At 43.5% G+C, this 23,606-nt stretch overlaps 1 protein-coding gene across 4 annotated transcripts in view; it reads left to right on the top strand.

Moving 5' to 3' along the window:
• The window catches only part of ATP8B1 (ATPase phospholipid transporting 8B1), a 225,912-nt gene that overhangs the window by 64,946 nt on the left and 137,360 nt on the right, over positions 1-23,606 (top strand). The gene's annotated exons all lie outside the window — the stretch shown is intronic.

Here is a 23,606-nt window from a genome sequence, read left to right as displayed (position 1 = left end):
GGCAATTTTCCAACAATTTGTTTTCGTTTGATTTGTCTTTAGCCCATTTTCTTTCCAGTTTTCTACATTTCCTTTTCAAAAGAAGGATAGATTGATTAAACCAAGGTGAAATTTTCTAGGTTGGTTTGGATGTAGATTTGAGATGAGCTATGTTATTTAAGACATTTTTGCATAGGTCTTACCATTTAATCATGAAGTTATTATTGTCTGATGGAGGAAGAGCAGGGATTGTTCAAGACGTTGGACCAGAAGGACGTGGTATTTATTTTTCCTCTAGCTTTGTGAGGAGTTGTAGAACTTTTATTTTTCATTGATTTTTGTATTTTCCCTCCAATAGAAGCAGAACTCAGTTTTACTGTTATCTGACCAGGGAGTTTAAATCCAAGTCTGATTTACTTAGATGAAAGTTGTTGTTTAGGTCCAGTATGAAGGGCATAATCGAAAAGGCCGCCCAAGTTTTGTTGAGGACGTCCTCTCAAAACATCCTGATGGAGGGGCAGGGAAACCCTTATCAAAACAAGATGAATGTCCATCTTTCGTTTCAAAGTATATCCCCTATCAAGAAAAATAGTATGTGGATGTAGTAACCACAGTTGCTCAACCCTTCAACACTTCACTATCAAAGATTGTATTGGACATTAACAAACCCTTATACCTCAAACCCAACTTGATTGAATCTTCCCTATCCCACTACAACATTTTGTACTTATCCCGTACCGGACTTGGCGAATGCCTTCACGGTATTATGTAAACCACATTGAGCCTGCAAATATGTGGGAAAATGTGGGATACAAATGTAACAAATAATAATCAGAGCCACCTTTATTATTTGACACCACTAGAGCGGTCTAGAATCCTCACTGTACACAAGGTCAACGGTGTAAGTAGCAAATACCACTTAACAGCACAACCAAAACTGGAACACTAGAGCCATACATACCAATAATATTCTTAGTACAGACTTTTGTGAGCACTAGCTATGTTAGGATACTGAGACATAAATCAAAAAAAGCTATCAGATAAAATACAAAAAAAAGGTGAGATGTAAAAATAACTTCTACACTGCTTTTTTTTCTCTTCATCCTTTTCTGCATGCATTCTGTTTGTTGTGAATTGCGAGATATGATACTCTATATGCAAATATTTCCATTTAAACTACTTATATAGATATGCAAAAATAGTTACCAGCTCTTTCTGTCTGGGCTGTAGTTTCTTTACCCTGCCCAGTCAGTTCTACTAAAGCTAAGTCTGAGGATGCTATCTTAAGCCCACCACATCTTGGGAAAAGTTAAGATAAGAGCACAAACTTTGTGCTTTGGTATGTATGGAAGGAGTAAGGAAAGGAAATGCATTTGAACTAGTTTAAATGTAAGGGAGCAATTAAACTCCTCCTTAAAGTGCTTCAGGGATTGTGACACCTGACAGTAACCAAAAGTGAAGTATTAAGAGAGGATTTCTCTTGAACAGAACTTTGTTGCTGGGATTTTGGGAGAGGCTCCTTCCTTTTTCTGCAGAATACCGCAGTTCAAGGAGTATGCCTGAGCTCTGAGCACTGAGTCCCAAAGGCCATTGAGGCTAGTAAGGCCACCTGTGAAGTGTGAGTTGACTCCTTGAAACATAGTTCTAGTGTAAGATATCTGGAGACAGAGGCAGTGGAACACCGTTTTGTTTCAGGGTCCAAGCTCTGCCCCCAGCTCCATCATCTTTCCTTCCCTATCATCCAATAGAACCTGCCCCCCTCGAATGCATCCAGCTTCATCCCCCCTCACCATAGACTCCAGCACTTCTCTCCTTTCCTACCCCCCTTACTATGTGTTTTGTGCCTTCCCTCCATCTGAGCAGTGATGCTTTAACCGGTGCAGCACCTACAACGCTTCTTATAGATACACACTCGCAGAGAGGCTGGAAAGAATTCCATGAGCAATGCTCTACATGCTTTCCCTCCTTGTTCCCTGTAGTTTAACTATCTTTATAGGTACTCTGAATTGCAAGCACCACTCAATTAAAAAAAAAAAAAAAAAAAAGACAGGGAAGGACTCCTTCCCCCAGCATCTCTGTTACTGATGATATTATTATGTATACAGTCCAGGGAATTATATACAAAAGAAATCAAAATATGGCATGGCAAAATGATACAACATATTAAACAGAAAAGTATTTGCAGTATTCTGGAAATATACGCAGGTACTTTAACACTTAGCTCTGTCGGCCCTAGCTTCTCAGTCCAGTTTCAGCATGCTCAACGCCACTTGAAATTAAACATGACCAAAACCGAGCTTCTCATTTTTCCCCCCCAAACCCACCTCCCCACTCCCCCCGTTTTCTATTTCTGTTGATGGCTCTCTCATTCTCCCTGTCTCCTCAGCTCGAAACCTTGGGGTCATCTTTGACTCTTCTCTCTCCTTCTCTGCTCATATCCAGCAGATCGCCAAGACCTGTTGTTTCTTTCTTTACAACATCCGTAAAATCCGCCCCTTTCTTTCCGAGCACTCTACCAAAACCCTCATCCACACCCTTGTCACATCTCGTTTAGATTACTGCAATCTGCTTCTTGCTGGCCTCCCATTTAGTCACCTCTCCCCTCTCCAATCGGTTCAAAACTCTGCTGCCCGTCTCATCTGCCACCAAGGTCGCTTTACTCATACTACCCCTCTCCTCAAGTCACTTCACTGGCTCCCTATCCGTTTTCGCATCCCGTTCAAACTTCTTCTACTAACCTATAAATGTACTCACTCTGCTGCTCCCCAGTATCTCTCCACACTCGTCCTTCCCTACACCTCTTCCCGTGCACTCCGCTCCATGGATAAATCCTTCTTATCTGTTCCCTTCTCCACTGCTGCCAACTCCAGACTTCGCGCCTTCTGTCTCGCTGTACCCTACGCCTGGAATAAACTTCCTGAGCCCCTACGTCTTGCCCCATCCTTGGCCACCTTTAAATCTAGACTGAAAGCCCACCTCTTCAACATTACTTTTGACTCGTAACCACTTGTAACCACTCGCCTCCACCTACCCTCCTCTCCTCCTTCCTGTACACATTAATTGATTTGATTTGCTTACTTTATTTTTTGTCTATTAGATTGTAAGCTCTTTGAGCAGGGACTGTCTTTCTTCTATGTTTGTGCAGCGCTGCGTACACCTTGTAGCGCTATAGAAATGCTAAATAGTAGTTGCTAAATAGTAGTAGTATTTTCCTGTTGGCCTTGTGAACAGTAATGTTCAGCAGCAGTGGAACTGAAATCCTGAGGTTACTGGAAACCATAAAACTTACCTATAGATTTTTTTGTTAGGTTGCCATATGGCCACTTGAGTTACCAAACATTAGGTACAGATAATAGCTGTATGTTATAGTCGAAGCAGCAGGCTGACTCCACCTTAACGGGATGGAACTAGGCTAGTTGCCTACCTTGCTTATTTTAGTCTGGGGCCAGTGTGCCACCAGTTTGTCTAGCCAAAAGAGAAACAAAAAACAAGACAGCCGCATGAGCTGTGCCGCTTGGCTCTTTCTGGCACTTTGTGTGGGCTCCTTGGGGGCTGTCTCCAATTCATGGAGGTTTGGGTTACAGGCGTACGCTGGCTCTTAGGTCTGCCCAATACCTCCTTTGGGTCGCTGCAAATGTCTGTGCCTTCCCATGTTATCTGTATGCAGCCACTCTTAAGCCTGTGGTTGCCGCCTAGGGGCTCCAGCTTCTTGTGGTCTTCTCTTGATCAGTTGTGGAATTTTTTCAGGTGTGTGTGGAGCTTCAGATGTCTGTCTTCTCCATTGCTGGGGTCTCTGACCACCAGCAGTCTCTTGGGCCACAGTGGTCTCTTATCCTTTAGGTTACAGTTCTACGCTTCAGAGGGGCAACAGCATCCTTCTTTCTGATTTAAAATTTCTATGTGTCTCAGCTGCAGCAGCCTCTTCTGCATGGCAGACCTTTATGTTGCACTCCTAGTTTTCTCCTGAGGGTCTTGGCAGATTCAGCTGTTTATTTGCAGCATGGTCGTCTTCTCGATAAGCTTATCTGCAGCAGTCTCTTTTCTTCTGAGTTGTAGGCGTCAAGTCTAGGTATAAGTTGGGTGAAAAAAAATGTTCTATTTGTTTTAAATGCACTATTTGTTTTGTAACTTTATGCCTTATCCTCTTTCTCATTTGTTTTTTTAGTAAAAGAATAAAAAATTGATTTCGTATTTACCCATTCCATTCTACTCAATTTTATAGATTGCTTATAACTTTGCTAGTTTGAGAAGCTTAAATATGAGGCTTAACTAGGTATTGGTCAACATTTTTTCATAGGCAGAGAATGAGAAAATGTTCATCCTTTGCACACTTCAGTACCTGATAGACCTACCACCCAGGAATGATAACAGATCATCTCGCACATTCCTTAATCTTCATTTCCCCAACTGTAAAGGCTTAAAATAAAATTAATGCACGCATTAACCTTTTCCTATATGAGCACGCAACTCTGAAACGCATTGCCACGCAACCTAAAAGCTACCTATGAACTGACCAACTTCCGCAAACTACTAAAGACCCATCTCTTCGAAAAGATATACCACAAAGATCAAAACATGTGATACTCCTACATATATCCAGAATTGTCAAGAATGTCTCTTGTTATATCACTATCATGTATTCCATTACCATGTAACCCAAAATCCTACTGTAACACCAAATGTCTATTCTCTTCTCATTTCCACTATCCATAATGTATTGTAAGCCACATTGAGCCTGCAAAGAGGTGGGATAATGTGGGATACAAATGCAATAAATAAATATTCCTGTCTTAATGAGCCTTATTTGCTGGTTCTTATTTAACATGTTCTAATTGTCCTTTCAGAACTGGAAATATTTAAATTAGTTAATGCATGATTGTAAAAGTTCATTAACTAAAAGTATAGCTAAATTAAGATTTTAAGAAATTGCAGGAACGTTTTGTTACAGTGAAATGTCATCCCAATGTCCATATTTAAATTTCAACTACCAAGTGCAGAGTTTGATGGACAAAATGAACATTAGGTTCCACATTCTATTATAACTCGAGGAAAAGGATCTAGGCATCATTGTGATGACTATATTGAAATTGTTCAGTGTGTAGCAGCAGCCGCCAAAAAAATCAACAATATTAAGAAAGGAGTGGAGAAAAGAATAGCAGTTCATCAGCATCACTCTGTGGTGTGACTGTACCTTGAGTATTATGTGCAATTCTAGTCACTCTATATCAAGAAAGATACAGTAGAATTAGAAAAGATATAGAGAAGGGTGACCCAGAATGGTAAAGGGAATGTAACAGTTCTCCTATAAGGAAAAATTAAAAAGGTTAAGGCTCTTTTTCGTGGAGAGGACATCTAAGGGGAAGATATGATAGAAGTCTGTATAAAATCCCGAGTGGCGTGAAACAGATGAGCCCAAGTCAGTTGTTTGTTTTAAAAAGCACAGAGACAGGGAACACATGCAATGAAGTTATGAAATAGTATGTTTAAATTTGGTGAAATTTGGCTGTTCACTCAATGCATAGTTAATTGACTGCTGGAAGTTGTGGTAAAAGCAGTTAGCATAGTGGGCTTAAAGATTTGGACAAGTTCCTAGAGGAAAAGTTCATAAACTGTTCTCAAAGTAGACAAGGAAAAAAAACCACTGCTTATCCCTGGGGGTAAATAGATTGGAATCTTGTTATGTTTGGGATCCTGCCAGGTGAATGTAACCTGGATTAGCCTCTGTTGAAACAGGACACTGAGCTTGATGGACCTTTTGGTCTGCCCTGTATAGCAATTCTCATGTTCTTAAATTATGTGCAAAAAACCTTTTAAATTTGTTTTGGTTTTTTTTTTTCCTTTTTTGGCATTTTGAAGTGTATTTGTAGTATGTTCTGTCCCAAAGCATTACCGAGCCATCTCAAAGCTTTTAGAAAATGTCATCTTTCTCCAGTTACAGGTTCATATGGAATCCTCAAACATCCTCCATCCTTGTCAATCCAGGTTTCATATTGGTTTTGATACTTTGCTTCTTAGTGAAATTCATAAAAACTCTGAATCAGGTTCAGTGGCCCTTCTAGTTTCTCTTGATCTGTTCGTAACCTTTGATTTAGTAAATACTCCTTACTTCTTAACAGGAATTGGTGGTACTGTCCTAAACTGGTGTGCTTCATTTGTGCAAAACTGCACTTTTCATGTATTTTTATGTCCAACTCTTTTTTTTCAGTATCTTCTCCACTGCGGCATACCCCATTCTCTCTCCTTCTTTTGTTTAACCTCTTTATTAGTCCTCTCTCGTTTTCACTGATTCAGTCCCACAGGGGGAAGAAACTCTGAAACAATTTTACAATTCCTTCAATACATACCATCCTACAATCAGATTCAAAATTGACTACTCCCCAGAAAAAGTCAATTTTTTGGACACCACAGTCTCAATCATCGATGGCTATATACAAACATCCATATACAAGAAACCCACAGACAAATGCAGCTACCTCCACAACTCCAGCTTCCACCCATCACATACAAAAAGATCCATTATTTACAGCCAAGCCACAAGATACCACCATATCTGCTCTGACCCAGGTGACAGAGACAGACACCTTGAAATCCTGACTGCATCCTTCGAACAGAAAGGCTACAACCCCAAAATAATCTCCAAGAATATTGCTTCCGCCCTCAAAACACCCAGGGGAAATCTGCTACAGTACAAAGAAAAAAAAGCCACAGACAGAATCCTCCTCATAGTGACATACAACCCAGAGCTGGAAAAATTAAGAAAAATCATAAAAGATCTGCAGCCTCTACTCCAGGAGGATGAATTACTGAAAGAGATATTCCCATCCCTACCAGTGCTGGCCTTCCGACAGCCACCCAACTTAAAACACAAGCTAATTAGAAGTAAGCTCCCAACATAGACTCAAAAAATGGCACACATCCTTGCAATATATCCAGTTGCAAACTATGCCAAAACATTTCACAGGACCCCACGGTCATTCACAAAGGAGAAATATTCAATATTAAGGAATCTTTCATGTGCTCATCTTCCAATGTGGTATATATCATTCAGTGTAAAAAATGCAACGAAGGCTGCTACATTGGAGAAACAAGTCAGATGTTAAAGATTTAATTTACATAGGCACCATATGAAAAATGCTAGTACCAATCAGGATGTCACCTCTGTGGGGCAGCACTTTAGAAAACCAGAACACTGTACCAGTGATTTCATGCTATGAATCCTGAAAGGGAACTTACAATACAGGAACGTAAGACCTTTTGAAGTCAGAATGATTAAATATTTTGACACCGACCAGACATTATAAACCATAAAATTGTACTGCTTTGTCACCCTCCTGTCTCCATGCATATCTCCCTGTCCGTCATCCACCCGACTCTTCCTGTCTCTCACCTATCCACCCCCATCCTTTTAGACTGTCACTGAAATGCTTTGATGTTTCACTTATATATATACTGTCATCTACCAACATTTGCTTATTTCCAATCTGACGAAGAAGGGCAACCTTCGAGAGCTAATCAAGAAATGTATTAAGTTATGTCCAATAAAAAAAGGTATCATATTTTCTTTTCCATGTTTTATTTTTTTATTTCTATTGATCACCTTTAAAAGTGGACTAACATGGCTACCACACCTCTCTACTCACCAAACAAAATACATCAAAGAATCCATATGTGAATACATGAAAGATAAAACGAGAAGCCCCTTATTAATATCTGTGTTTATTGGCGGTTTGTAGTGTCAAACTATTAGCTCAGCGTAGAATGGTAATGTCTTCAGAGAGAGCTTACCTGCAGACTTTGGATGTATTGTGAGGGAGTGTTTTATACAGATGGCTTCTCGATAGGAGGAGAGATGGAGATACTAGTGTATAATCTAGTGAGTGGGAATGTTTTGGTTTTTTGTTTTAAATAATGCTATTTATTGGTTCAGAACAGAGGATGAGCTTACAGCCAGCAAACAAACTGAAAGTAACACTAATTTGATCCATAATAGCAGTAAACATGAGTACACAGAGCTGCATATGCAATATCAGAAAGGGTATGTTTTTTTTTTACCCCATCACTGCCATTCTTACAGAGGGCACAGAATTGGGTCCAGAAGTACTTAACTTGCAAGAGACAAAAGGAAAACCTTCTTTTTTTTGAAGGGGGGGGGGTAAACTTTCTCTATTAAAAAAATACACATGCTATTGCTCTTATTTGCATGAGTCCAGATAGCAAAATGGAAAGTGCTAAAAAGGAACTATTTTACCAACCTCATTTGCTGCAATAAATTCAAATGTTTTTCAGTGTGATTTATTTATTTATTTCGTGCATGGATTCTGTTACCTTGAAGCTAATACCAGAAACAATTTCCATGTTTCAGAACCTTCCGGTATTCCATTTTTTGTCTAATTGGGGTTTTAGGGTTACTTCTTTTCACCTTTGTTTTCCTGTTCTGTTTACAGCATTTCAAGGATTTATATTCTATATTATATTTAGGAGCTCATTTTCAAAACAGAGAAAGGTCCAAAAAGTGGCAGATGGACTTTGTTTTTTTTTTTGGGGGGGGGGGGGGGGAGGTGGCGATAATTATGATGTTTTAGGCTGGACCTGTTTTAATATTTTTTTGCCCTGGACAATATTACAATGTTCCATTAAGTGCCTAAAAAGGTGGCTGAACTGACCAGATGACCACTGGAGGGACAAAGGCATAACCCCCTCCCATTCCCATAAGAGGTGAAAGTAATAATACATACCAGCCTCTGACAGCTTCACAAGTGATGGCTGTTATATGTAAGATGTCCCCAGAGATCAGATGTCAGCCTTTGGCTTTGTCTGATTCTGAGCTCCTTCCTTGGTCCCAAATAGAGAATGACGTGGGGACAAAGTTTGTCCCCCGCCCCGGGATAACATGACAGACCTCATAGACCTACCAACTAGAAATACAACAGGATCAACACGAACATACCTAAGTCTCCATTACCCAAGCTGCAGAGGACTCAAATACAAATTAACCTATACATCCAGCTTTTCCTACATAAGCACACAACTATGGAACGCATTACCAAAAGCCATGAAAACAACTTACGATCACCTAAACTTCCGGAAATCATTTAAAAAAAAACCTGTTCAGCAGCCCTGTAGGCTTTTCGACACCGGATGGGACGACGTCGGAGCAGAGGGCAGGAAGAGTGGACTCTGTGCCCTCCCCATCCAGGCGCCTCTACCCGTAAGACTCGGCGAAATTGTGAAACCTGCAACCGTTACTTTGGAGGCCCTCTGGGACGCAATCCAGATTATGAATACGTCCCTTCAGCAAATATCATCCTCATTGACTGCTAAGGTGAAAGATATTAAAGTTCGACAACAATTGACGGACTCGAGAGTGGAAAAGCAAGAGGAGAAAAGTGAGTTAAATTTACTTGAAATTAAAAAGCTACAAACTCTAGTTGGTAACGTAGTAATGAAAGAGAAAAAGAGCAAAGGAAAGTTGAATTTCTGGATAATCAACTTAGGCGAAATAACCTAAGATTTTTTAACTTTACAAGGTTATCAATATTGATAACCTTTAAGAGTGGACTAACACGGCTACAACACCTCTAAACTTTCCAAAAAAATCCTTTGATACCTCCAGTACAAATGCTACGGAAATATTTCCTGGATATACTGGGGATTCCAAAAGAAGCTTTTCCTCCGATTGTGAAAGCCTATTATATTACAGGAGCCAAACTAAATTGTGGGGAAGCTCCGGTTCTAAATCTCACACAATTTCTTGAATCATCTTTAGAGACTATTACTGAACGTACGACTCTCCTAGTGTCTTTCGCTTTTGAAACCGACAGGAATAATATCTTAAGACTTTACTTCAGATTTATGGCAGCTCAATTTTATGGATCAGATACAGGTTTTTCCAGACATTAGTAAGTCTACACAGAAAAAAAGGAGAGTTTCTGGGACTTAGGTCTCGGATCCTCTCATTGGGAGGTACATTTAAACTGAAATTTGCATGTAGATGCCTTGTATCGTTTAATAATGTTCATTATGTATTTTTTGACCCAGACAAACTGAAGCACCTTGTATTGCTTAAGGAAAGCGGGGACGGTCAAATCTTGGTAGCACCAGTAGGGAGCTAAAACTGCTGGTAAAGTTTAAAACCCCATCCTCTCATTTTTGTATTAAGAGTATTCTCTAATTTTCCTTTTAATATTATTATTTTGTATCTTGATCACCATTTTTGTGGACTAAGTAACCATGTCATTTTCCTTCCTCTCTAATACTACTACTGCTACTATTTAACATTTCTAGAGCGCTACGAAGTGTACTACGATTCTCTTCCTCTCTACGATTCCCTAATGTGTCTGTACACACAAACCTTATTCTACCACAACATTACTGTATTTCTTCATACCGGAATTGGGTAACGCCTTTACGGTACTATGTAAGCCACATTGAGCCTGCAAATAGGTGGGAAAATGTGGGATACAAATGTAACAAATTTAATTTGCTTTTGCAACAGATCAGACAATGCTGCTCTTTCCTTGCCAGCAATAGCAGAAATATGCCTAGACACTGTTCTGGCAGAGAGGAGTATCTGATCTGTAGAAAGCTGACCATATTTTGCGCCAATTGAAACCAGCTTCTTAGAGAGATGAATGAAGCCAATACCTTGGACCATAGAGAAAGGCCTGATTGTCCGTGGCACACATTGAGGCAACTGCGTCAGTAACTTCTGATTTCACTGTTACTGGCACGGTCATTCTGGGTTCATCTTGACTCACTTTTTGTAAGAAGTTCCCGATTGTTTTTTTTGCGCACAACTTGCTGCATGCGCTTTCAGAACACTGGTCCCATCACGTGACTTCCATTTCAACGCTGTCTTGCAAGTCTTGCACATGGTGAAACCACTGTTTTGACCATCCACATGGATAACAGTGAAGTACTTACACACTGCACTAGCTCCATCATTCTCAATAAAAGACAATCTCTCACTTTTGTTACGAATTACAGCTTGTACCATTGTTTTATCCATGACTACAGTTAATCTAAAAAAATAAAAGCACACTGCTGTTGACCAGTGAGTGAATGACCACCAGATTTAAAAAAACAAAACAGAAGTAGTACAACAAGGAGCAGTCACCGTATCTAGGAAAATGTAACACTTTAAATATTGCACTAGAAACAGCACCCTACATTCTGCAAAATGAAAACAGTCATTTAAATTTACTGTAAAATTGACATTTTCCTTTCACTGACTTAAGAATAAAATTTTTTCTACTCTTGTCTGGTTGTTGTGTTTTGCCAATCATTTATTTTTCTGCCTATCTGCTCAGACAGAGGCCCAGATGCACTAAACTTCAACAACCCTTTTACAACCCTTTAACGAACAAGTTTTAAACCGTGACATGCATTAAAGGCCTTTTTCTGACGTAGGTAGCAGCTAACGAAAACGGAATGCAGATGAGCAATTCGTGTACAAACCCCATTGTAACAAGATGCACTAACATTGTCCGATTGCCTTAACGCAGGAAAAACGCAGTAAATCTAACTGAGGTCTGTACCTCTCATTAGAGCTGCCCAGCTGCCAAAATGTAATGAAAAAAAAAAAATCGGGAGGGAGGGGGGAAAAAACGGGCGTCAGGAGCATCCTTTATTGACGCCTGAGGTCCCTGCTGCTCCCCGCTCCCCCTGCATTTAAAAAAAAGGATCGGGATGGGGCAAAGGCGTTCGTCAGGAGCATCCTTTATGAGCGTCCTTGCCCCGGCTCGCCCCTCCCTGCCTCTCTTCTCTTTCTTCCTAGTTCCATCTCCCGCTATTCTCCGGTGCTCCCCTCCTTGTTACCGGGCCGTGCAGCGCCTCTCACCTCTGTTGTGTGAGGACGCTGCATGGGGAAGAACAGCTGATCGTCTCCTCTGCAGTCTCCGATGTCCCTCTTCCCTCGTCTGGTTATGTCAAGAGGAGGGGCAGGCCCAGGAGGGAAGAGGGACGTCGGAGACTGCAGAGGAGACAATCAGCTGTTCTTCCCTGTGCAGCGCCCTCACAAGGAGGGGGGGCACCCGTGGAGGGGGGGGGGGAACGGCGGCAACGACTTCAGGGAGGGCAGCAGGGCACGGGGCGGAGAATAGCGGGAGGTGGAACTGGGAAGAAAGAGAAGAGAGGAAGGGAGGGGCGAGCCGGGGCAGCTTAAACTTTGGATTTTTGACAAGCGGGGAGCAGCGGCGACCTCGGGCGGTGGGGGGGGGGGGGCAAGGATGCTCATAAAGGATGCTCCTGATGAGCGCCTTTGCCCCCTCCCGAAACCAGGGGTGTGCTGGTAAATTTTTAACAATGGGTTCTCTCTCCGGGCATAGCCAGCCCTGCAATTTGGGGGGTCCAGGGGTGGACTGGTGGGGGCAATCTATGCCTCAATTCTCCTCCCTCTTGCAGGCATGCTAGGCATACCTTTGCTGGCAGGGAGCCCAAGCCCCACCAGCCAATAAATGGACTGCCACCACCCCTCACTGCTTGTTTCTGGCTCTGAGCAGCACACTAGGACTTGACTCGCATGCATGAGAAGTCCCAGCCTGCTGCTGCTCAGAGCTGGAAACAAGGAGCAAGGAGTAGCAGTAGTCTATTTACTTGGTTTGCAGGGCTCAGCATCCCTGCCAGCAAAGTAAAAGAGAATTCAGGAGCATTTTGGAAGCCAGTTGTTAAAGTAGCCAAGGAGGGGCCTACTTTAACAACCGGCTCCCAAAATTCTTAAAAACTTAACAAACGGCTCTTGCGAGCCTGCGAGAACCCCCTCCAGCACACCAATGCCTGAAACACACGTGTTTTGGGGTTTTTTTGTTTTGTTTTTATTTTGACGTTTTGAGACATGCACAGAGCAGCCAGCATAACGCTTGGCTGCTCTGCACATGCCTTACGGGCCGATTACGGACGTTTTTACCGAAGGGTTAGTGAATGCAAGTGAGCTGCAACGAACAGCGCATTTGCATTCCCTATCCTTCATGCATTCTTCATTTTTTTACATTCGGTAACTTCTTTAACGTTTTAAATTTTTTTACGTACAGTTGATGCATCTGGGCCAGAGTCAGAAGAACTTAGGAAATAAGTGCAGCAGGGCCCAGGGGGAGGAGAGGAGCACATGTCGGACAGGTCTTGACTCGGGAGGGAGAGAGGGAGGGGGGTGGAAGGGAGCTGCCACACTGCTCGTGGAGGGGGACGGTCAGGGGATTTGACACTGGGAAATGGGAGGGATTTAGCACTGCAGCAACTCTTAGATAAAGGAAACATGGCTTCTTTGTGAAATAGTAATAAACTAAGGCAAGTGCATTTTTATAATATACCTTATCACTGCATTCCACAAAACAAAAGCAAGTTCCCAGTTCCCACACAAAGCAGTACTAGGAAAACTAAATACATAGCTCACTGCATAGTGAAACACTTATTACCTTATTTCCAAAGTTATAAATATATTTCATTCCAAAGAAAATATCAGCACTAACTATTTCAAGATACTTCTTCCCCCACTACCCACCGAATTGAGGGGTTAGGACAGGAGACACTCCCCACCTGCAGCTCCAGTCTCCGGCAGCCGTCCTAAAGCTTTTTACTAAAACGGAAGGGGGAACACAATACAGTTGGATTAATGTTCCTCTGGCTCCTGGACTGGGAGCACGTAGCACACTAGCTCAGGCTCAGTCGAGTTCCTTCCTGGAGTGACTGAGTCCTCCGGCTCCTCCTGGGTGAAAGGAATGGTGAGTGATGTGTGGTGATGGCATAGGAGCCAACTTTTCAAAATGATTGGGGGGTGCTGAAAATGTTTTATTTTTTTTTTTTTTACAGGTGGTGCATTCCCCCCCCCCCCCTCGCCCTCCCTCCCTCCCTCCAAGTACCAGGGTCCCGTGTACCAGGCCCCCCTACCTTCCTCCCTCCCTCCCTTCCTTCGAGTTCCAGGGCCCCCTCCCTCTGAATTTTAAGTCATCTTATCTCGTGGTTACGGCGGCGGCGACAGCAGTGAAAAGCGTGCAGGCTCGGCACTTAGTTCAGTCTTCCCTTCTCTCTCTCAGCTCTGGTCCTGCCCTCATTTCCTGTTTCCACAAGGGTGGGACCAGAGCTGAGAGAGAAAGAAGGGAAGGCTGAACTAAGCACCGAGCTGCACGCTTTTCACTGCTGCTGCCGTAACCCCAACGAGGTAAGATGACTTTTAAAATTCAGAGGGAGGGGGCCCTGGAACTCGAAGGGAGGGAGGGACTTTTAAAATTATGGGCTAACGAAGGGAACTTCCGGTGGGTGAAATATTGGGGGTGCTCGAGCACCCACGGAGTCTGCGCCTATGTGTGGTGGGTGGGGAGTTCAAGAAAGATAGCGTGATTGCACGGCACTGCAGGGAGGAGCACTGAGCAGCTGACTAGCATAACCGAACAAACGGTAAAAATGTAGGCGGTCAATTTACCGCGGGTGCAGGGGTTATTACCACTCCCGCGGGGCGGGGAAATAGCTGCTGTTTGCACCTGCAGTAAAAATCTAACATTGTTTACCGTTCCTGCGGTTTTACTGCGTTTACCCGCTCCCGTGTCATTCTCTCTATCCCAAGTTCACTTCTTAGGGGCAGGAGGGTTTTGTAGCACAATAATACAACACACAAAAGTGGCTTGGCAAAAATTTTATCTAGAAATCAGCTTACAGCGCTTAGGGTACAAAGATAATACAGCAGTCTTTCGGTGTGTCTGTGTCTGTCTGCCTGATGCCTTTCAGTGTGGAATGGATGCAGGTGTGGGGGGGGGGGGGGGGGTGTGAATGTGTGAGAATGTATGCTTCTGTCCCTTTGTCCCTCTCTGGGGGTTTAAATACTGACTTTTTTTCCCACACACTGGCCTATGATATAATGTGGTTTGCTTAGATCCTTTGTCTCCTGATTCACCAAGAAAGTGTGAATTCCTGTTAACTTGCACAGTGGTATATTTCTATTGTTTTCCTGTGCAGATTCTGGTCTGTTTTATTGCTTGCTTTCATCTTATGTCTCCTGATTCACCAAGGAAGTTTGAATTCCTGTGAGCTTGCACAGTGGTATATTTCTGTTTTCCTGTGCAGATTCTGGTTTATTTTATTGTGCGGAATCATAGGTGTTAGGAGACATCCTGTCTTTCACTGATATTCCCAGGGGATCAGACTGAGGGGAGGAGGGAATGTCAGAGCTGCTCTCCCAGAGGTCTTAGGTCCTTGCACAGCATAAGGTAATGCTGACAATGGCCATTTCTGTTAGAGCAGCAAGCAGGTCCCTGGAGTAGCCTAGTGGTCGGTGTAGTAGACTGTAGAGAAGGGGAGCCAGGCCCATATCCCATTCTAATTGGTACACTTGTGGCGGAAAGTGTGAGCCCTCCAAAAAACCCACAAAATATCTATTGTACCTACATATAGGTAACACCTGCAGTCTTAAGGGCTATTGTAGTGGTGTAGAGATGGGTACAGTACTTTTTGCTATTCCTGGAGGGCTCACCATACAATATAGAGGGATTCTGGTGAGATGTGTACCTGGGACCTTGTGTGTGAAGTCCGCTGCACTGCTCCCTAGCCTGCCCCACTGCTCTGCTGGGATGTGTGTGGCCAGTCTTAAGAATCCTGGCACCCAGACATCCTGATGGATTGTTTTTGTGCATTTTTCCCTAGGATTTTTTTCTAAAATGGTACCAAAAGATAAACGCACTGAGAAATTTTTGAAAGACACTTTTGTTTTTCCTGGTTCACTGTTTGCCACTTGATTTTTCAGCAAAATGTCCTTAATCGGACTTAGATGTCATATCGAAAATGGCCCTTTTAGTACACCAGGTTTCCTTCCAGAATCCAGTTTGTGGGATTTTTAGTATCGGTGCAGTGCTATTTTTTGGTTCTACTACTGAATTCTTAATATGGAGTTAGCTGTGGTTTATTTTTTTTATTTTTGTTACATTTGTACTCCGCGCTTTCCCACTCATGGCAGGCTCAATGCGGCTTACATATTGTATATAGGTACTTATTTGTACCTGGGGCATTGGAGGGTTAAGTGACTTGCCCAGAGTCACAAGGAGTTGCCTGTGCCTGAAGTGGGAATTGAACTCAGTTCCCCAGGACCAGAGTCCACCACCCTAACCACTAGGCCACTCCTCCACTCCATAAAGTGACTGCTTCAAACAATCTGCAATCCAGACTGATCTTGAATTGATCTCCTGAGAGAGAAGCATTGAGGTGCGTGGGGGTAAGAGTTTCCATGTTTTAAATTTTTTTAAACTCTCATGTCACAGGACCCTACATCTGCCTAGATGAGAGAGAGAAAATATAGGATTCATCTACATGAATTTTCTGTGAATACAGGAGTAGCTTCAGTAAATGGTGCTGAGTGCTGTTCTATAAATGGCTCTCTGAGTTGGGTGACTTGGAGGCATATTTTCAAAGCACTTTGGGAGGCTAAGTTCCATAGGTTTCTATGGAACTTTGGGAGGCTAAGTGCTTTGAAAATCAGCCCGATAGAATACTGCGTAGTGCCAAGATATGCACCCAACTTTGGGTGCTAGAATTTATACCAACTGAAACCTGGTGTAAATCCTTGCATGTAAATTAGGTGTGGATCCCCAAAATGCTATAATAGTGAGTGCTTCTATAGTGAACACACCTGACCTGCCCATGCCCCTCCTATAGCCACACCCCTTTTTCAGTTACACACTAAGATTTACGTGTGCATCTTTATAGAGTAGCACCTAGTAAGATGCTGCTTAAATACAAATTGCCAATTAGCACCCGATTATTGGCGCTAATTGGCTTGTTACTCAAACTGCATGTACAAATTGGATGTACACTCAAATTTGCGTACACAACTTTTTTTGAGTAAACTTGATTTTTCTGCATTCTGTTAAAATTGATAGTAAGTGACTTCTTCTCAACAAAAGATCATGCCTGTAATGACACCACTATGGTGTACTTTTTAAAATTTACCATCAATATCCCAACAAAGCAGTTAAAACAATCAAATACTTCAGATGTTTGTTACTCATCTAATCCAGTCAATGGTGGAGTTGGATGTGGTGTCACTTAATGTGGATAAATTATATGTATAATCTATGTATGTGTAAATGTATCCACTACTTTGAGGAGGCAGTCACAAAGGTTGGTGTAAGGAGGGGTTTGGGGTGTTCCCCCCCCCCCCCCCCAATTTTCTAAAAAAAAAAAAAAAACCTCAAACATTTGAAAAATTGTGCATCTCGAGTAACAGATACAAATGTAAGCACACAGTTCTAGTATAATTATCAGTTGAGTGTGTGTGTTGGGGGGGGGGGGGTGTTTTTTTGCTTTGACAATCCAGCAAAATATGCGCAAGGAAATTTCTGTACCTTTTACCCATGCACAAAGTTATAAAATTACCCCCTTTAAATTTAAAGTTAATTTGGATTTCTTGAGACCCCAGTACTTCTAGGTAAATGTTGGTCTTGTTCATTTGTTCTAATGCACCCTTTTTAGACAATATCAAGTGCTTTATGCTGTGGCAATAATGTCTCATGTGTGTCCAAGACGTTTGCCATCTAAAACCACTACTCATTGAAAGTTCAAATGATGCTATTGTCCTTAACACCTGCTACCCAGTTCCTGAATTGACTTGCATTTGTGTGGTTACTGGCAGGCTTGAGACAATTTAGTCACAGCTGTATATGTATTTTGCATTTTAACCATAGGGTCATTTTGGAAAGTTCATGGAACAGAAGCCTTGACAGTACAATAGAGCTATTACATGTACTATAGAATCTCAATGACCTGATATGAGAGCTTGTTCATCATAAAGAGAGTGAAGGCTGTATTGAAAAGTTGCAGGTTCCTAATATTTTCTCAGAGATAAGCATCTGCTGATTTCTGCACAAGAGCCTGTGTAATTTACAGGCAGGATCTGCTGACTGAATTGTTGCTTTTGTCAGCATATAGTGCAGGGCATTTTCCTATCAATTGCTAACTTTTTTTTTTCTTCTTCTTAATAAAAGAAACTAGAGCAGGGTGTTCCCAACCTGTCCTGAGGAAACCATAGCCAGTTGGGTTGTTAAGATATCCACAGTGAATATCCATGAGTTAAATCTGATCTCACCAGAGGCTTGATTGAGGCAGCGGGCAAAGAAAGTGTTAACTCTGAGAAATGATATTAAAAGCTTGAAGTTAGAATTCTAACTTTTTACTTTGCAACTAAAGTGAAGGTATGCCAGATGGTTCAGATTATATTGAACTCTAGCCGTCGAGCAAAAGGGTTAAAAAGGTCAGAGAAAGGAATTTCTTTCACCCTTGTGAATTGCCAATGCTAGCTGGCACATCTGTATACTATTAAATCTTGAGGGGATATTATTATGAATGGACAAAGGAATGAGCCAGATATATTGTAGTTTAAGATTAGATAGAAATACTGTTTAGAGAGAGGCAATAGATTAGTATTTACAAGTTTTTGATATTTAGAATATGTGTTATAAGGATGCTTACTTTAGAATATGTTGTATTCTGTGTAAATTAATAATTCTGTGTGGAATGTTTGTTCAACTCTCTGTCTGACGTTCTGAGTAGGGCTACAGTGAAGGGGGGCCAACATGTGTTTTGAGTTATTCTGCAGTCCTAGCTGGTTCAATGTATAAGCTGAAGGTGAAAAAGGTCAGAACTAGTCAGCTCTCTTCTCCTTGATTAATTATAGGTAACTGTAGGAATAGTCCTGAAAGTATAGCAGTATGCCATTAAGTAAGACTAGCCTTTGACCCCTTTAATGAATGCCAGAGTTCAGTTAGCAGTTAGTATGAATCAGACTAGGAATATGAGAATAATTAATGTTAGATGGGGCCTCTTAGTCTCTAAGGGAATCCAGTTTAAGCCATAGATGAGAAATCAATCATAATGAGAAATGTAAGAGTTCTGGAGACCAAATGTCTGGCTTGAGGGGCCCCAGGTCACAGGTCAGTTTAGGATGTCTGGAACCTATGTAACTGATATTTCAAAAGTAATGATTGGTTGAGGCAAGGTAGCCAATCTAATTTCTTAACCAATTGGGAGTAAAGGGGGCTAGGCTAGGAGGAGGGCTTAGGACCCTATTTAAGTAGGAGCAGAAGCAGTTTACGTCAGAAGGAGCTCAGAAGAAAGAGAAGGACAGAAGGAACAGACAGAAGAAGGAGAAGACAGCATAAGAAGAGAGCTGAGAGAGCTGACACAGAGAGCTGAGACAAAGACACAGAGAGCTGAGACAGAGGAGAAGAGAGCTAGAACTGATGTCCTGCTTTGTTTGCTGGCAAATAAAGAAGATTACTCTCTCATTCTGGTGTGTGCTGTCTGACTCCTGAAGTATCACAAATTCCTATCTCAATTCCTGCAACAATTCTTGGTGGCAGCAGTGGGATAAATCCTGCATTAATCCCAGCACCCAACTGACTGGAGAACATTCGCCGGGTATGTATCCTGTATTTTGTATTGTAATCCTAGCTAGGAAGTTGTAAAACCAGCCCCTCAAGAAGGAGGGAAGGAGAATCTGATCAATTCTCAGCGAAGGCCCTAGTACCTTCTAGTCGTGGGGACTAGAAGCGAAAACGCTTGAGCTTATCTGTATCTGAGAAATTTGAAATTGTTGGGTGGGATTTTCTGTATGGAATGTGTGATGCGTGAATGATTAACTGAGTGCGGACTTCTTATAGCTGCATTTCCAATTAACGCGAGTTCAATTGGTCAGCAACGGAAGGAAGCGATTGCTGTCTGTCTACCTAGTGTCTCGAGAGTGCAGACCCCTTACTGCATTCTCAAAAATTTCCCCCCTCTTTGTGTGTTGTAACTGTAAGCATTATGGGTGGGACATCATCTAGACAAATTGCTACCCCCCTAGATTGTATGCTTAAAAACTTTAAAAAAGGCTTTTTAATTAATGACTATGGACAGACTTTAAGCTCAAGTACTTTAAGAACCTTGTGTGAAGTTGAGTGGCCATCTATGGGAGTGGGGTGGCCCCCTAGTGGCAGCTTAGATATTGAAGTAATCCGGAAGGTCTACAGCATAGTAGTAGGAGGACCAGAATATTCTGAACAACTCCCTTATATAGATTCCTGGGACAGCCTTGTGACTGACCCTCCCTCGTGGTTGAAAACTTATATGGGATCCCCAGTAAAATTCATGTTAGGCCGTGTTCAAAGAAAGATTAGAAAATCTAGACTAGAAGAGGGAAAGAGCCCTAGGAAGCCTACCACCCAATCGGTGGCTTCCGCCCCTACCCTGTCCGAGAAACCCATACTCTCTGATGACCCCTCAGACCTTGAGCCACCACCTTATGGCCCATTGTTGGGGTTCCGTGCCACCCCCAGAGATCCACGCCGCCCAGCTCAAGCCTCTCCAGCACAGGCTTCTCCAGATAGTTCTTCCCCTCCTGTGCCAAACCTGCCACACCCTAGGTTGGACTTTTCACCTGGCCTCTACCCTTCTGTGCCAAATCCTCTCCTGTTAACCTCTGAAGACCCGTTTTGGGTTCCACTCCCTGACTCCTCAACTCCTGACAGCCCAGCCTCTCCCTCTAATACCCCTACCCACTCATTAGGGGCCCGGCATCCCTTTCAATGGACTGAATCACCTGTGACCACCTCTCAGTCTATGAGTACCCCTCCCCATCCCTCAGGATTTCAACCTACCTCTACTGAATGGGTTAGACCCGCTGCAATTACCTTTGAGCATGATAGGAGGGTAGCTCCTAGCTCTACCTCAGGTTCCATTCCCACCTCCTCGAGAGTTCTGCCACTTCGTCAGGTAACTACCACTCGACCGGATCCTAATAATCAGGGTCAGGTTATACAGGCACAGGCCTATCAGTATGTACCCTTCACAACCACCGATCTCCTGAATTGGAAGACGCATTATCCCTCTTATACTGAAAAGCCTCAGGCAGTGGTGGACCTAGTGACTAGCATTATGGCCACCCATAACCCAACCTGGACTGATTGTCAACAACTTCTCCTGACCCTCTTCACAACTGAGGAGAGGCGGAAGATTTTGCAAAATGCTGAGGCCATCACGCGAGAGCGTGTCCCCGGGGGGACACAGGACCCAGAGGGATGGGTTAGAGCTCGGTTTCCTCGCGCAGCTCCAGATTGGGATCCAAATGATGGGCAGCACTATGAACTGTTGTCTGGCTATTGCCGGGACTTACTGGAAGGTATGAGGAAAGGCATAAAGAGGCCCATTAATCTGGCAAAGGTCTCTGAAATTCTCCAAGGGGCAACTGAATCCCCTGGGGCCTTTCTAGAGCGACTAATTGAAGCCTACAGAACATACACCCCATTTGACCCTGAAGCCCAAGAAAACCAGAGAATGGTGAATAGCGCATTGGTGGCCCAGAGTATGCCAGATATCCGGAAGAAGTTGCAGCGTCAGGAGGGATTCGCAGGGATGAATACCACCCAGCTAATTGAGATCGCAACCAAGGTTTTCATTAATAGAGATCAGGAGGTGCGCCGAGAGGCTGACCGGAAGATGCAGAAGAAGGCCGACCTTTTAGCGGCAGCCATTACTAATTCCACCCTTAACCGAGGTCGACCTCTAGCTAATGGGAAGCCAAAGTGGGACCCCGGACCACCAGCCAGGCCCCGAGATTCCTTCAATCAATCCCGGCCAAGGGGGGAGAATCCCAGACCAAGATTGGAGAGGGATCAGTGTGCCTATTGTAAGGAAAGAGGGCACTGGAAAGATGAATGCCCCCAGAGGCGCCAGGGACTGAGAAGGGGACCAGGAGATCGAGGAAGCCGAGGCCGAGTTCGAGAGGGAAGATATGAGCCTGCTGAATCTGACATCATCGGGATAGCCGAGATGGCAGAATGGGACGAATAGGACAGACCGGGTTCCTACAAACTGGGCTCCCAGGAACCTATGGTCAAGCTAACTATAGGGAGCCGCTCAATTCCATTCATGATTGATACAGGAGCTGAACATTCTGTTGTGACGGAGCGATTAGCGCCTGTGTCTGGAAAAACTGTCCGAGTGGTGGGAGCCACGGGGGTGCAGAACCGGAGGCCCTTTCTGACAACCCGTAGATGCCAATTAGGCTCACACATAGTCACTCATGAATTCCTGTATATGCCAGACTGTCCAATCCCTTTGTTAGGCCGAGACCTGCTGTCCAAGCTTAGGGCCCAAATTTCTTTTGACTCTGATGGCCAGACTTCAGTCTCCTTTCGGCCCCCGATATCCAGCCCTAAGGGTATATTGAGTTTCTGCTGCCCTCTTGAAGAAGAATGGCGGCTGCATCAGTCGCAGGGCCAAGTTGACCTACCCCTGGCAGACAGCTTTCAGGTCAGTGGGGTATGGGCAGAAGATAATCCCCCAGGGTTGGCCCGAAATATTCCTCCTGTACATGTAGATTTACTTCCAAGTGCCCGGCCAATCCATCTTCGTCAATACCCAATTCCCAGAAAGGCTCTGGAAGGGATTCAAGCACATTTGAATCGTCTGTTATCCCATGGAATTATTCGTCCTTGCCAGTCTCCATGGAATACGCCACTATTGCCAGTTCAGAAGCCAGGGACTGAGGACTACCGGCCAGTCCAAGACTTACGAGTGGTCAATAAATCCACTATCTCATTACACCCTGTAGTGCCTAATCCATATGTCCTGCTAGGATTGATACCTTCTGGAGCTACTCATTTCACGACACTAGATCTAAAAGATGCCTTCTTTTGTATTCGGGTGGCCCCCGCCAGTCAACTGCTTTTTGCCTTTCAATGGGAAAACCCAGTAACAGGAAGGAAGCTTCAGTATACATGGACTCGCCTGCCACAGGGGTTCAAGAATTCCCCCACTATTTTTGGGACAGCCCTAGGGCAAGACCTTAAGACTTTTAAATCTGAGCCTTCCAGGCGAGTTTTACTCCAGTATGTAGATGACCTCCTGATTGCAGCAGTGACCCAGGAAGAGTGTTTTGAGGCTACTAGAGAATTGCTGGAGCTACTCTTGGATGCAGGCTATAAGGTCTCACGCTCAAAGGCCCAACTTTGTCAGTCAGAAGTGAAGTATCTGGGCTTTTGCATTTCCCAGGGAAGTCGGAGACTGGATGCTAGTAGGAAGCAAGCGGTAGCTGCAATTCCCCAACCCAAGTCCAGAAGGGAAGTTAGGGAATTTCTGGGAGCAGCTGGATTTTGCAGAATTTGGATTCCAAATTTTGCATTGATGGCGAAACCCCTTTACCAAGCCACAAAGGGGGGGTGAAAAGGAACCATTTGAATGGGGACCTACTGCTCAACAATCCTTCATTGCCATAAAGAAAGCCCTACTCCAAGCCCCTGCGTTAGGCCTTCCTGATGTGGAGAAACCTTTCTCATTGTATGTCCATGAGCGACAGGGGGTTGCTCTGGGTGTGCTGACCCAGATGATGGGATCCTGGCAGAGGCCTGTTGCATACCTGTCTAAACAGCTGGATGGAGTGGCTAAAGGATGGCCAGCCTGCATGAGGGCCATTGCAGCAACAGCCTTACTGGTCCAGGAAGCTGATAAGTTGACCTTGGGGCAAGAACTGGTTGTTAAAGTCCCCCATGCAGTTCTCACCCTCATGGAGTATAAGGGCAACCACTGGTTTACAAATAACCGCATGGTTAAGTACCAAGCTAGCTTGTGTGAGAATCCACGGATACACCTGGAAACAGTGGCTACATTCAATC

Source organism: Microcaecilia unicolor, chromosome 2 (genome assembly GCF_901765095.1).
Source record: "Microcaecilia unicolor chromosome 2, aMicUni1.1, whole genome shotgun sequence".
In the NCBI taxonomy this organism is placed as follows: Eukaryota; Metazoa; Chordata; class Amphibia; order Gymnophiona; family Siphonopidae; genus Microcaecilia; species Microcaecilia unicolor.
The sequence above is the reverse complement of the archived record's forward strand: the minus strand, read 5'-3'. Positions and strand labels throughout refer to the sequence as shown.